Here is a 14,486-nt window from a genome sequence, read left to right on the forward strand (position 1 = left end):
TTTATTATATTTTTTTTATCACCTCCTTTCTCAACTCACTCTACTAGATCATGTGTTCCTTTGGTGGGTTGCATTTTATCTTCACTTATAACTTCATGGCACAGATCCTAGCAAGAAAGATAATGGTAATCAGTGAATGAATACATTTAGCTGATGACTTTACATTGTACATTTTTTAGAACCAGGATCTCTTTAACATTACTTTTAAGTTCCATGTCACTTTCTGTAGATAAACATGTTTGTTGACTATGTTCTAGGCTGCTTGGGACACACATATTTTGTTTAGTTTGAATGCTGAGTACTTCATATATCCTTAGTAAATAAATTGAAAAAAGTGACACTGGTAGTTATTTCTAAATTACTTGCTTCAGTGGAAGTGGATAGTAATAAACTTGAAGTCAGTTGAGGGATCACAATGCTGGTTTTCTGTTGGGTTGTCATAACTTCTGGGCACATGTGCTTAAATGTAAACAGGAGATTTTCTTTTAGGAACAAGATCAGAACCTAGAAAAAGCCATTTCATGACCAAGAGCAAGCCAGGCATGGTGGAGCACATCTGCAATCCTAGAAGCTCAGGAGGCTTAGACGGGAGGATCACAAGTTCAAAGTCAACTTCAGCAACTTAGTGAGATCTTATCTCAAAAAAACAAAACAAAACAAAACAAAAGTCCACAAAATAAGCTGGGCATGTGGCTCAGTGGTAAGCGCCCTGAGTTCAATGCCTGGCACCCCCCCCCCCCCAAAAAAAAAAAAAAAAAAAAGACCAAGAACAAGTTGGGTATGGTGCATGTATGTAATCCTAACTGTTTGGGAGACTGAGGCAGGAGGTTGCAAGTTAAAGTAAGATCTTACAACATAGTAAGATCTTGTCTCCAAATAAAAAGGACTGGACTAGCTCAGTGGCAAGAGTGCTTGCCTAGCATTTTTGAGGCCCTGTGGAAAAAAAATGAGAAGACCAAGAGCAAATAGTGGAAATGTTAAAAAAAAAAAAAAATCCATCTTTATATAATTGCAATTTGACCATGAATTTATTCAGATCATTACTATTACTTCCAACCTAGTCTAGGCTTCTGTCAGCTACCACCAGCCCCCCTTTGTTTTTTCCTCTTGATACTGGGGACACAGCAACATTCACATAACCACTGAGTCACATCCCTAGCCTTTTCTTTTAGTTTTTATTTTGAGACAGGGTCTGGCTAAGTTGCTTAGGGTCTTGCTAAGTTGCTGAGGCTGGCCTCAAACTTGTGATCCTCCTGCCTCAGCCTCCTGAGTCAGCCCTCCTCTTTAATATATCCTGTGCCTTAATCTCCAGAACATTTACCATGAAACACTAATTTCAGAACATTCCTCCCTGTGTAAGAATTTCAGTGATTTCTGGATTGTCATAATTTCTTTAGCTATCCACTTTAGAATTCACCATTACTTTATAGTTTAAAAGCAAACAAAACCAATCCTACCTGTAATCTCAGATACTCAGGAGGCCGGGGAAGGAGGATTGCAAGTTTGAGGCCAATCTTGGCAACTTAGCAAAACCCTATCTCAAAATAAATGAAAAGGGCACCCTTGGGTTCGATCCCTAGTACCATAACAAACAAACAAACAAAAACCACAAAACAAGGCACACAGAAACAGCTGTCTCCTATTGTTTGTATGATGCTTGGAAGTGTTTAGTAAGTTTTTTCCCTCATGTTTTAAACCAGTGAGTTTTTTAAATTTTATTTTTTAGTTATAGATGGACACAGTACTTTTATTTTATTCAATTATTTTTTTAATATTTATTTTTTAGTTGTAGTTGGACAATATTTTATTTATTTTATTTTTTATGTGATGTTGAGGATTGAACTCGGGGCCTTGCACATGTTAGGTGAGCACTCTACCACTGAGCCCGAGCCCCAGCCCCAGCCCTTATTAATTTATTTTTATATGATGCTGAGCATTGAACCCAATACCTCACACATGCTAGGCAAGCGCTGTACCACTGAGCCACAACCCCAGCCCCCAGTATTTTTTTGTTGTTGTTGTTGTTACTTAGTTTTGATGAAAACAAAACAGAATTACAGTACCATTCTATTGTCACTTGAAAATGTAGCATTTGCAGTATGTATACCAACCCCTACCTTCTGTACCCCACCCACTGTCTCCCACCCCCTGGGGATGGAACCCAGGGCCTTATGCATGCTAAATAAGTACTATACTTGCCACTGAGCTACATCTCCAGTCCTAAAAATGTAACCTTTGTAAGTGGAAACTGGAGCGTAAAAAGGTCTTAAATTTTTGAAGTTTTAGTCTGGAGATAGCTTATTGATTTGTGGAAGATTTAAAAATTAGTATATTTTCTTTAACATAAATGTTACTCTTTAAAAAGAAAAAGATTACATCAAAATCAGCCCCGAACCCGGAACCGGGCGCTGGAGTGCTTGCCTGTAATCTCAGTGGCTTGGGAGGCTGAGCAAGTTCAAAACCAGCCTCAGCAATGTAGGGAGGCCCGAAGCAACTCAAGTGAGACCCTATCTCTAAATAAAATACAAAAGGCCTGGGGATGTGGCTCAGTCTCAAACTACTGAGCTTAGGTGATCCTCCTGCTTTAGCCTCTCAAGTAGGTGGGACTATCATGCCTGCTGGAAAAATGCTTTTTGAAGTTCAGCATGGCTTCTTTTTTTTTTTTTAATATATATATATATATATATTAGTTGTCAGTGAACCATTATTTTATTTATTTATATGTGGTACTGAGACTGGAACCCAGTTAAGTGCCCCTGGGTTCAATCCCTGGTACAAAAAAATTAAAATAAAATCAGCCCCAAGTGGCTGGACTTTGATATATCTTATTGCCTACATTTCAGAATTTTGGCTTTTTTTGATTTTTAAAAAAGAATGAGAATAAAGTGATAAAGTATCTTTATTTTCTGAGAATAGTTTAATATTTTTAAAGCTTTAAATACATATATTTTTTAGGGCTGGGGATGTGGCTCAAGTGGTAGTGCGCTCGCCTGGCATGTGTGCAGCCCGGGTTCGATCCTCAGCACCACATACAAACAAAGATGTGTCCGCCGAGAACTAAAAAATAAATATTAAAAAAATTCTTTAAAAAAATATATATTTTTAGTTGTAGATGGACACAATACCTTTATTTCATTTGTTTATTTATTTATGGTGCTGAGGATTGAACCCAGTGCCTCAAACGTTCTAGGCAAGCCCTGTACCAACCACTGAGCTACAACCTCAGCCTGAGAATAGTAAATTTTGATCTCAGTTTTACTGTGATGCTTGCAGTAGTCATTTAGAAATACTAGATACCTACTGAATACTAATTATCATGAATTTATTTTAGAGATACAAAGAAAAATGTGTCAGAGTTGTGGCTTTGGAGGAAAGTTGTTGCAGAGATAACATCACAGCAGATAATTACAGTGTAGTGTGAGAAGTGTTAAGTATGTGTATGTACAAAGTACTATGAAATCACAGAAGAGGGAGTTACTCTATTTGCTTATTTTTTTTTTTTTTTGTCAAAACTATGTTGAAATGGTAAATAAAACCCTTAAGTTCTGCTTTATGTTAGTGGCTGAGAATTTAGCTAATACTGTTAAATATGATTAATAAGTATTAGACTGAATGTATGGGATTGTCATTGTTGGCAGTTTTCTAGGATTTAACCCTTGTAGTATTTATTTAAAGCTTTGAATATTGGATAATTAGGCTATTTATTTTACTTTATTTTTTGAAATAGGGTCTTGCTGTGTTGCCCCAACCAATCTCAAACTACTGAGCTTAGGGGATCCTCCTGCTTTAGCCTCCCAAGTAGGTGGGGCTATAGGCTTGTGTTACCATGCCTGCTGCAAAAATGTGTGTGTGTGTGTGTGTGTGTGTGTGTGTGTGTCTGTGTGTGTGTCTATGTCTGTGTATTGTAGTTGTCAATGGAACATTATTTTATTATATGTGGTGCTGGACTGGAACCCAGTGCCTCACACATTAGGCAAGTGCTGTAGCATTGAGCCACAACCCTAGCCCTTGGTTCTGTTTTTAAGGTGACGAGTATAAAATAATTTTATTAACTTTAAAGTGCAATGTTATCATAAGCTATTATAATTGTTTGTAACTGTGGAAATAAGTTATTCAATTTGGAGAGTCTTGATTTTGAAGTTTGATTTCTTAAGACATTTATTGAATGCCATTCATGGTGCCTAGCACTACAGATTTAAAATTGAATCCAATGTAGTGTATAGTATGGCCTGTATATAGTTACAATGAATGTGGGAGTTAGCACAGTGCAGAACCATTGATTTTTTACAATGTATCATAACAGAAGTATATAAAATGTATTCAGAAGCCCAGTGTGTAAACATAAAAATGGAATCTTGGGGCTGGGGATATGACAGCAGTGGTAGGATAGTTGCCTGGCATGTGTGAGGCCCTGGGTTTGATTCCCAGTACCAGGCTCTGAAGTCTTAGGTAGGTAATAAGTAGTTTTGCCTAAGATTCAAGTTAATAGGACTGTTGCTCAGATAAATTACAGGTACATACATTGTCTTTGATCGAGGGAGAGAGAGAGACAGAGACAGAGAGAGACAGAGAGAAATTTTAATATTTTATTTTTTAGTTTTCGGCGGACACAACATCTTTGTATGTGGTGTTGAGGATCGAACCCGGGCCGCACGCATGCCAGGCAAGCGCGCTACCGCTTGAGCCACATCCCCAGCCTTCTTTGGATTTTTGAAGGAGGTAAAAAGGAAAGCTGAGAAATCATAATTGGATATTTTTCTGCCTTAAGAGTAAAAAATTTTTCCTTGTTAATGGATTATTAGGCAAAATATTTCAGTGTTAAAAGCTAAGAAAATAAATGGGCATTAAAATGGAAGGGAAGCTGGGTGTGTTAGTGCACACCTATAATCCTAGCAGCTCAGGAGGCTGAGACAGGAGGATCAAAGCCAGCCTCAGCAATTTAGTGAGGCCCTAAGTAACAAAAAATAAAAAGGGTTGGACCTGGGACTGGGGCTCAGTGGTTAAGCACCCCTGGGTTCGATCCCTGGTACCAAATATAAATAAAATGGAGGAGATAGAAAACTACAGTGGTGTGTGTGTGTGTGTGTTGTGTGTTGTGTGTGTGGGGGTGTGTATGTAAAATCCTGTAGCACTTTGTGTGTGTGTGTCTGTAAAAATCCTGTAGTACTTACTATGTAGTAAGTCCTGTCCTAAGCATTTTTCTTATTTTTATTTAATCTCCTTGACAGTCCTGTGAAATAAATACTATTATTATTAAAGTAGCTGTATTAGATACGGGTTTGTACATTGTGGCTAGTAAATCAAATTCTGCTTGCCACTTGTTATTATTTCAATTCTGGAAAGTTAGCCCAAGCCCTTATCCATGATAGGAAAGTGCTCTGTCTCTGTGCTACATACCCAGCCCAACCACCTGTTTTGATAGGGCCTGCAAGCTAAGAATGGTTTTTATAATTTTTAATGGTTAAAAAGCATAAAAGGGAAATAATATTTTGTAATAATAAATAAATAATATAAATAAATAAAATAATATTTTGTAAAATTCTTTTGGTAAATTAATAATTTTAAAAAGTACTTGAAATTTGAATTTTAGTCCATAAAGATTTATGGGAACAGACGCAAACCTTTTTCTTTATACATTGTTTATTGTTGTTTTCTTACTACAGAGGCAGAATTGAGTAGTTGCTAATAGAAACTGGATAGCCTGCAAAACCTAAGATACTATCTAAGTGTTTGGGGACTTATTGACTCCTGCTTTAAATACAAATGGGAGAGAACACAAGATAAAAAGCACCAAAGTTAATATAGATGCAAAAAAATGTGCCTTTATTAGGATGACCAGGAAGACTAGATAGTTACAGAACTAATAAGCTAGTTACAGTTTCTTATTAAAGGATTTTTTTTGAAGCCTTATAAAGCTCAATTATAAGGAAATATTGCTTATTATTTCCAAAAGTTTGCGTGTCACCTTTTTCTTAATATAGTCTGTTCATGGTATATCTGAAGGGTTTTATAAACATTTCTTTGAATTTTAGTGATGTTTGTTGTAATTACTATTGAAATTTCAGTACCATGGCCTCCTATTTTGATTTTTTTTATTTGGGTAACTTCTTTGTGGTGTTGGGAATCATTCCTAGGGCCTTGCACTTGCTAGGCAAGTACTCTACCGCTGAACTATGTCCCCAGATAACATTTTCTGACTTTGATGATTTCTTGATTTTCCCTTCTCTGTAATTTTTTTGATCTTGACTCTTCAGTATTAGCTATAAGTGAGATTGCTGACTTTATGGTTCTCTAGTGAGGAGGATATGCATCAAAATCACCTAAAGAAATATTAAAAATTCATATGCCTCTTCAGAAACTCTGAGAATGAACATAATCATGATTATTTTCAGAAAGTTCCCTAGGTAACTCTGATACACATTCCTAGTTAAAATCCACAGTTTAGCAAAAATCTGATCTGAAGAAACAACATAGGTGGCTTTTACTGTTATTTCCCAGAGGTGTTTTCTAGCCTAAAGAATTATTGCCTAATTTGATGTAACTGGTTGAGATCATCAATATTGGTTCGGTGAATTAGCTCTTTTGATATCACTCAATTAGTAGTTTAATAGAATCCAAGTTAGAAGTTTCAGTGTTAGTAGTATAATTTATCTACAATCTCTAAAATCATATTTAAACAACAAATGTTTGCCTTTTTTCTACATTCCCTTCCATTATTTATTTATGGCCATGTACATTTGTATCATACAGAACAATTGGTTTGAGATTTAAAAACATTAGAAAAAACTGAACACAACAAAATCTAAAATCAGAATTCAGTTTCTTTGGAAACTTCAGATGTTTAAAATGGCTTCATGCTGCTGAAGTCAGAGAAGAGGGGGGACACTTCTCCTTTTTTGGGATTATGAAAAGGTAGTCTTTTGAGCATCTGTCCACAAATAAACCTAGCTCTATTATTTGTTGCAGGCCGAGAAGCAGTTTTTTGCATTTTGATACCCCTTAAAGGCGTTAATTTGCCTGAAGTAGTACCCAGAGAGCAGAGTTTAAGCAATATGAAAGTATTCTTTGCAAGACTTGTGACAGGCTAAAACTATATAAATAAAAGGTCCTATATTACATACAGCCAGAGATAATATGCATGTGTGTGTGTAGGGAGATTGACTAAACTAGTTGATTTTAAGGAATTGGCTTACTTTGGTTATTAAGGCTGGCAAATCTAAAATCTGCAGGTTAGGCTGAAGTCTGGAGATCTGGGGAAGAGTTGATATTGCAGCTCAAGTCAAAAGACAGTCTTGTTAGAATTTTCTCTTCCTGGGAAGGTTCTCTTCCCCCATAAGACCTTCAACTTATAGAGAGAGTAAAGCCCACCTACATTATGAAAGTAGTTGGATTTACTCAAGAGTCAATTGACTTAAATGTTACTCCTATCTAAAAAATATCTACACCAGTGTTTGACCAAATATTTGAGTACTGTGGCCTAGTCAACATGACACAATATTAACCATCACATGGAGTACAATAGGAACCATCTCATAATGTGCAGTCTAATCTTCTAGTATTCTATCATCTAGTGAAATCAAATGGCAAAGCTTAAAAATGATCTTACAAGAAAAAATGAACATATAGATATGACATATACTGTGTTATTTAAATCTACATCTGCTTGACTTCAAAGCCCAAAAACGATTTCTACTTTGTTTCTTCAGAATCATAATCTAAAACTTTGGACCGTCTGTTTGTAACATTTGCCTTTATTATCAGAATTATAATAGTGGTAGGAATGATTCTTGGTGAAAAAAAAGTAGTCTCCTAATCTTTGGTCCAAGGCTAATTGAAAAATGGAAATTTTGGATGAATGACTTAAATCTTGTCAAATGAGATGTGGTGGTTAGCTGTAACTAACAGAAATATGGGGAAATGATGAGGCTGTTGAAAGACGTTGACAACCTCCTGTGAATTTTTTTTTTTTTTTTTTGGTCTTGTTGGAGATTGAATCCATGGTTTTGCCTATGCTAGGGAGGGAGAGTATTTGGGATTACACCATACCCAGCTCATTCTTTTTTACCAATTTAAAAAGATTGGTTTTGTTTTTCTTTAGTAGATTATATGTAAAGTCTCTATAAATATAAAATGGCAAAAATAGAAATTTCAAAGGAGTATATTTGTATTATATTTGGTCACATATTAAATTTTCTCTAATATTTTGGAACTATATTATAAACAGTTGATAATCTGCAGGAATAACCCATCTGTATGGGTTATTCTCTGTATCCTTTCTTTTTCTCCTCCTAATGTACTTGTTCCATTGAGTCCCTCTACTGATTAAAACAAAATAAAACTTAAAAAAAATTTTTTTAAGTTTTATTTTGAGCTGTTGATAGACCTTTATTTTATTTATTCATATATGGTGCTGAGAATCAAACCCAGTGCCTCATATATGCCAGGCAAGTGTGCTATTGCGAGCCATAGCCCAGCCCCCAAAATAAAACTTTTATTATGGAAAATGTCACACCCATAGACAAAATTAGAAAACAACATAATAAATTTTCATAATTGTTAAATATCATGCGATATTCCATCAGTACTCTAATTTCCCTAAATCTTTGTCTATTGGTTTGTTTATTTTATAATTTGTTTGGGTCTAGATATAAGTATGGTCTATATATCACGATTTTTAGATGTGTCATTTGTCTGTTGTTTTAAAAAATATTTTTAAAGTTCTGAATGGACCTTTATTTTATTTATTTATATGTGGTGCTGAAAATCAACCCAGTGCCTCACGCATGCTGAGCAAGTGATTTACTATCGAGCCACAATCCTAGCTCTTCACTTTTCTGTTTCAAATACATAGGGCTGGGCCATGGTATAACTCAGCAGTAAAGTACATGATCCCCAGCACTGAAAAATGCTTTCCATCCCTTTTCTTTCCATCCCTTTTTCTTTCTTTGGAATTTGAAGAAATTGGGTCATTTGCTTTATAGGGTTTTTCATAGTCTAGTTTTTGCTGATTGTATCCCCATTGTGTCTTTAACATATGTCCACTCTACTTCTTGCAGATTGATAGTTGAAGGCAGATACTTAATCAGGTTCAGATTTGATTTTGTGGCAGCAATATTCATAGATGGTATACTGTTTTTCTTTCACTGTACCAATATAAATATACTTATGTAGGTATAACTATATATATATCTAGTTTGTTAACAGTGTTGGTTAATTAGCGAGTAAAAATAGTGATATTAAAAATTCATCATTTTTCATTTCTCCCGTGTCCTGTGTCTTTTTCTCTACCATACTAATTCAAAGCCAGCTTACTTTTTTTTTTTTTTTTTTGTGGTGCTGGGGATTGAACCCAGGGCCTTGTGCATACAAGGCAAACACTCTACCAACTGAGCCATATCCCCAGCCCCTCCACCATTAGTATTCAACCATCTGATTTGGCTGAGAAAAATAATTACTTTTCAATATTTTCATCAACTTCTAAAATTTGTTTATGGTACCATCTCTACCCTACCCCTTCCCCTGTTTAAATATTGTTTCTGCCATTTAAAATAATTTCCCTGCTATTAAAAAAACAAAACAAAACAAACCTTTAATTATTTATTTTTATGTGATGCTGAGTATTGAACCCAGTGTACCTCACACATGCTAGGCAAGCACCCTCCCACTGAGCTATACCCACAACCCCTCATTTCTCTGCCATTTTACTGAATCAATTTGTGTTATTAGTGAGCTCTATGATGAATACAGTCAACCCACCTTAACCTTATTTTGCTGGGTAATTGGATGGCTTTGGATACTGTTGATTGCCTCCCCTGGAAACACTACCTTGGCTTTTGTGACATTCTCTCCTGATTCATTCATTCATTCATTCTGATTTGTTATCTTGTATTTCAATTCATAATACACACATAGAGCACAATTTTTCATGTCTCTGGTTGTACACAGAGTCACACCATTTGTGTTTTCATACATGTACTTGAGGTAATGATGTCCATCTCATTCCACAGTCTTTCTTCTATTTTTTGGGTAACCTTTTTTGTTCTCAGAACCAATTGAAGATTGTTTAAAAAAAAAAATACATTTATTTATTTATTTATTTTTTATGTGGTGCTGAGGATTGAACCCAGTGCCCCACATGTGCTAGACAAGTGCTCTACCACTGAGCTACAAACCCCAGCCCAGTTGAAGATTTTAAATTTTGTTTTTGTTTTGCGGTGCTGGGGAATCATGTATGTTACTGCTGAGTTATACCATAGCACAGCCCTACTTACAAATTTTTTTTTCCTCGTGGTAGTGGGGATTAAACCTAGGGCTACTTTATTGAACTACATCCCCAGCCCTTTTTTATTTTTTATTTTGAGATAAGATTTTACTGCGTTGCTTAGGGCCATTCTAAATTGCTGAGGCTAGCCTTGAATTTGTACTCCTCTTGCCTCAGCCTCCTAAATTTCTGGGATTACAGGTGTGTGCCTCCTTACCCAGACAAAAAGTTTTTTGTTTTTGTTTTTGCCTGCCTGCCTGCCTTCTTTCCTTCTTCCTATATTTTTGTTTTTGACACTGGAGATTGGACCCAGGGCACCAGCTACATCCTAGCCCTAATTGTAGATAAGATCTTAAGTATTGGTATTGCTGTTCCTGGTTCTAGGCTTGACCCTCTGCTCAGCTTGCTCTGCAAATTCTTCCTAGGTCATCTCAACCATTGCTATGTCTCCATTTACCACATCTAAGTAAAAATTGTCAAACCATTTTATTTTACATCAGTTCTCTTCAGAACTGGCTTGTTTGTACACCTTCCTAGTGGAAACTTCAGCTGGGATTTTAGGCATGGTCCCTGCCTAAAGAGATTTTTCTAAAAAATTTATATAATGGCTTCTCCTTGACCTTTGGATAAATTGTTTTTGTTCTATCTCCTACTTACCTGCTTAGCTTCATTCTGAGTCAACACTTATTGACTTTGTTAGTTTATCACTTGTTAATTTCACACTGTTCACACAGTTTTAATTTCCTGTTTCTTGATTGTAATGACCAAGTCTTTTTCCCATTAAACTTGGTGATTTAAGATAATGCTTGGCACATAGTAAGTGTTCTATATGTTTGTTAATTTTATATTTTGGTTTTATTATTATTCTTCAGTAATCCTGCTATTTTAGTGCATTGTTTTTGTGTTTATTTCTATGACTAGAACTCCATATTAAGTTGAACTCTATAATAATATAGTAATATTTTCCTGATCCATGTCTCTTTTTTACTATTAATTCATATGATGAATTCACTTATCAGTGAATTACTATTGTCTCAGGTAATAGAAAACTGTAGTTTAGATAATCAACACCATCAGATGATCCTTACCCTACCATGTTCTTTTTCAATGTGTATGAATCCCTAGATGCTTTGTTTTCATGACAATTAGTACTTAGAAAAGTGAGGTTTAATTGGGTGTGTTAAATACCAATGGGTTGTTTGTTGTGTTTTTAGATTATCCATTGTTTTGTTTCTGATTCCACTATTACTGACAAGAATCATATTTCTCTGTGTTTAGGTGGAGTGGTAGTGTTAGCTTTTTCAGTTGTTATTTTTTGCTAGCTAAACTCCTGGTTGAAAGAATCATTGAAAACTAAAATAAATTCCTGCTTATATGTGTTAGAATTGCTTAATAGAGAAAACTTTCTTCAAATCAACACCTGCCACTGGGAGCATCTCACTTTTTGACTCAGGGATCATATTTAAAACTATAGTTTGCTTTCTCAGTTTTCTTTTTGACGTTCTTTTTTGTAGTGTTGGAAATTACCATTATATTTCTAGTAACTGGAGCAGTGCCTGGCACAGGCATGACATGAGAATTGCACTCAAGAATGATTCTTATTTTCCCTTTCCATGATATTCTCTTTTTTTTTTTGGCGGGGGGTGGTTTACTGGGAAACTCAGGGCCACTCAGCCACTGAGCTCTACCCCCAGCCCTATTTTGTACTTTATTTAGAGTCAGGGTCTCACTGAGTTGCTTAGTGCCTTGCTTTTGCTGAGGCTGGTTTTGAACTCTTGATCCTTCTGCCTCAGCCCCCAAGCCTACTAGTGGGATTATAGGCATGTGACACTGCGCCCAGTATGGTATTTTCTCTTGATGGGTAGTCCTGCAAGTTATTTGTTATGCTTTTATTTTACTTGGAGGATGATTTCCTTTTGGGGGGGGGGGTGTGCTGTGGATTGAACCCAGGGATGCTTTACCACTGAGCCATATCCCCAGCCTTTTTATTTATTTTATTTTATTTTTAAAAAAATTTTTTTGAGAGAGAGAGAGAGAATTTTAATATTTATTTTTTAGTTTTCGGCGGATACAACATCTTTGTTTGTATGTGGTGCTGAGGATTGAACCCGGGCTGCAGGCATGCCTGGCGAGCGCGCTTCCCCCTGAGCCACATCCCCAGCCCCCTTTTTATTTTTTATTTTGAGTCAGGGTCTCACCACGTTGCTCAGGACTTGGCTGCTCTTGAGCTTGTGTTTCTCCTGACTCAGCCACCCAGTGTCACTGGGATTACAGCTTGTGCCACCACACCTTATCCTACTGGTTTAAAGTGCCCCTGGTGACTGAATTTTATATATGCCAGAAGTCTGCTTAAATAAAACCATCTCAGATACATTTCCTAAATTCAGTGGAAATACCTTCTGTTTTTGTATAACAAGACAATCTTACTTTTTAGGAGATTTTATCCCCTGCCCCCAACTGGGGATTGGAACAAGGTCCTTACATATGCTGGGCTACTACTCCACTACTTAACTACACCCTCTCATCCCTTTTTATTGTTTAATTTTGAGACAGTGTCTTGCTAAGTTGCCCACCCATGCTGGCCTCACACTTGCCGTTTTCCTGCCTCAGCCTTCCATGTAGCTGGAATTATTATATACCACAGTGCCCAGTATTTTTGTTTGTTTATTATTGGGGATTGAACCCAGGGACACTTTACTGCTGAACCAAGTCCCCAGTCCTTTTTATTTCTTTGACTTTGAGACAGGGTCTTACTAAGTTGCTTAGGGCCTTGAACTTGGGGTTCTCCTGCCTCAGCTTTCTGAGTTTCTTGAATTATAGGCTTTCACTCTTGGGCCCAGGTTGTTCTTTTTTTTTTTTTTTTTTTTTAAGGTACAGACTTGTACTCCTGGGCTCTAGAAAACCTGCCTTACTTCTCAGTAGCCATGAGTAGAAGCACCCCTGTCCTGAAGAATGATTATTTAAAAAAGAATATAATTTCTTGATTTTTTTTCTCACAAATTTACCTTAATTTAGTTGATTACTACTTTTTAGATACAATATGGAAACTGACTTTATGGTATTATAAGTGTATCAAATAAGGACTCTGAAATGTATGTTAAGTAATAGTATCCAAAAGCTAGATTAGAGGGAAGTGCTATGTAAGCTTGAGAATCTAGAGTAGTTCTTTCCTTCTTTCTTTCTTTCTTTTTTTTTAAACACATGCCTCTGAGGGACACAAAATAAAATGAATTAAATTTGTCTTTTGATTTAAATTGCATTGGTTAAGAGAGCATAAGATTGCTAAGCAGTTTATTTCCGTTATAAATACCAGCCAATCTAAGGCTGTAATTGGTGGCTAATTGTTAATCCTGAAGATCACTTCATTTATGGCTGGCATAATTTGATTTCTGTACAGTTTATGAAATCTTTATCTCCAGGTTTAAAAAAATATATTTTTTTAGTTATTGATGGACCTTTATTTTATTCATTTACATGGGGTGCTGAGAATCGAACCCAGTGCCTCATGCATACTCGGCAAACGCTCTACCACTGAGCCACAACTCAGCCCTCTTTTGCTTTTTATGTTACCTTTTTTGTAAATTATAAATTATAGATTTTGTCTTTAAGGTAAAATTATAATCTTCTAGAGTAGGTTTTTTTGTTGTTGTTTTTGTTTTTATTTATTTTTTATTTATTTATTTTGTGGTTCTGGGGATGAAACCTTGGGCCTCACACATACTAGGCAAATTCTCTACCATTGAGCTTCTCTATAGGCCAGTTATATGTTAATATTTTAAATTAAGTATATTTGGCAGTTGACAAGGATGGGAATAGGTAAATGTAGGCTACATTTTAACATAGATTAAGCAGTTTGTATCATTAAGTAACTATTGAAGATAATATAAAATACTACATATTTTGGCATATATTTTTATTTTAGGTTGAAAAATCTAAAATTCATTAACATCCATAAGACACTAATTAAAAGAAACTACAAGTAAATAGCAGAAAGATTAATAAAGGGAAGGGATTCGGGGGAGGGGAGGAAAAGAGAAATTACTGGGGACTGAATGAGAATATAGTCCATGCTTTTATAATATATCAAAATGAATCCTATTGTTACGTATAACTAAAAATAACCAATAAAAAACAGAGTAAACTTCATCTTTGAAAATGTGTACTGCAATTAGTAATTTAGAAATAATTTGAATTTTAAGTGAAAAAATAATGTTATTTTTTCTTT

General features: G+C 35.6%; 1 protein-coding gene and 1 non-coding gene across 4 annotated transcripts in view; one reads left to right on the forward strand and one right to left on the reverse strand.

Annotated features, from left to right (window-relative positions):
* The window catches only part of Pafah1b1 (platelet activating factor acetylhydrolase 1b regulatory subunit 1), a 78,174-nt gene that overhangs the window by 19,007 nt on the left and 44,681 nt on the right, over positions 1 to 14,486 (forward strand). The window contains exon 1 of one of the 3 annotated variants that reach the window (XM_076870508.1): positions 4,704 to 4,719. The exons of the other annotated variants lie outside the window; for them this stretch is intronic. The gene's annotated coding sequence lies outside the window, so the exon portion shown is untranslated. Of the gene's footprint in view, positions 1 to 4,703; positions 4,720 to 14,486 lie in introns of those variants that run through there. 3 annotated transcript variants of the gene reach the window in all.
* On the reverse strand, positions 9,329 to 9,402 carry Trnat-ugu (transfer RNA threonine (anticodon UGU)). Its single transcript has one exon. It is a non-coding gene; the product is annotated as a tRNA-Thr (tRNA).

The sequence above is a fragment of the Callospermophilus lateralis genome, chromosome 11, assembly GCF_048772815.1.
Source record: "Callospermophilus lateralis isolate mCalLat2 chromosome 11, mCalLat2.hap1, whole genome shotgun sequence".
In the NCBI taxonomy this organism is placed as follows: Eukaryota; Metazoa; Chordata; class Mammalia; order Rodentia; family Sciuridae; genus Callospermophilus; species Callospermophilus lateralis.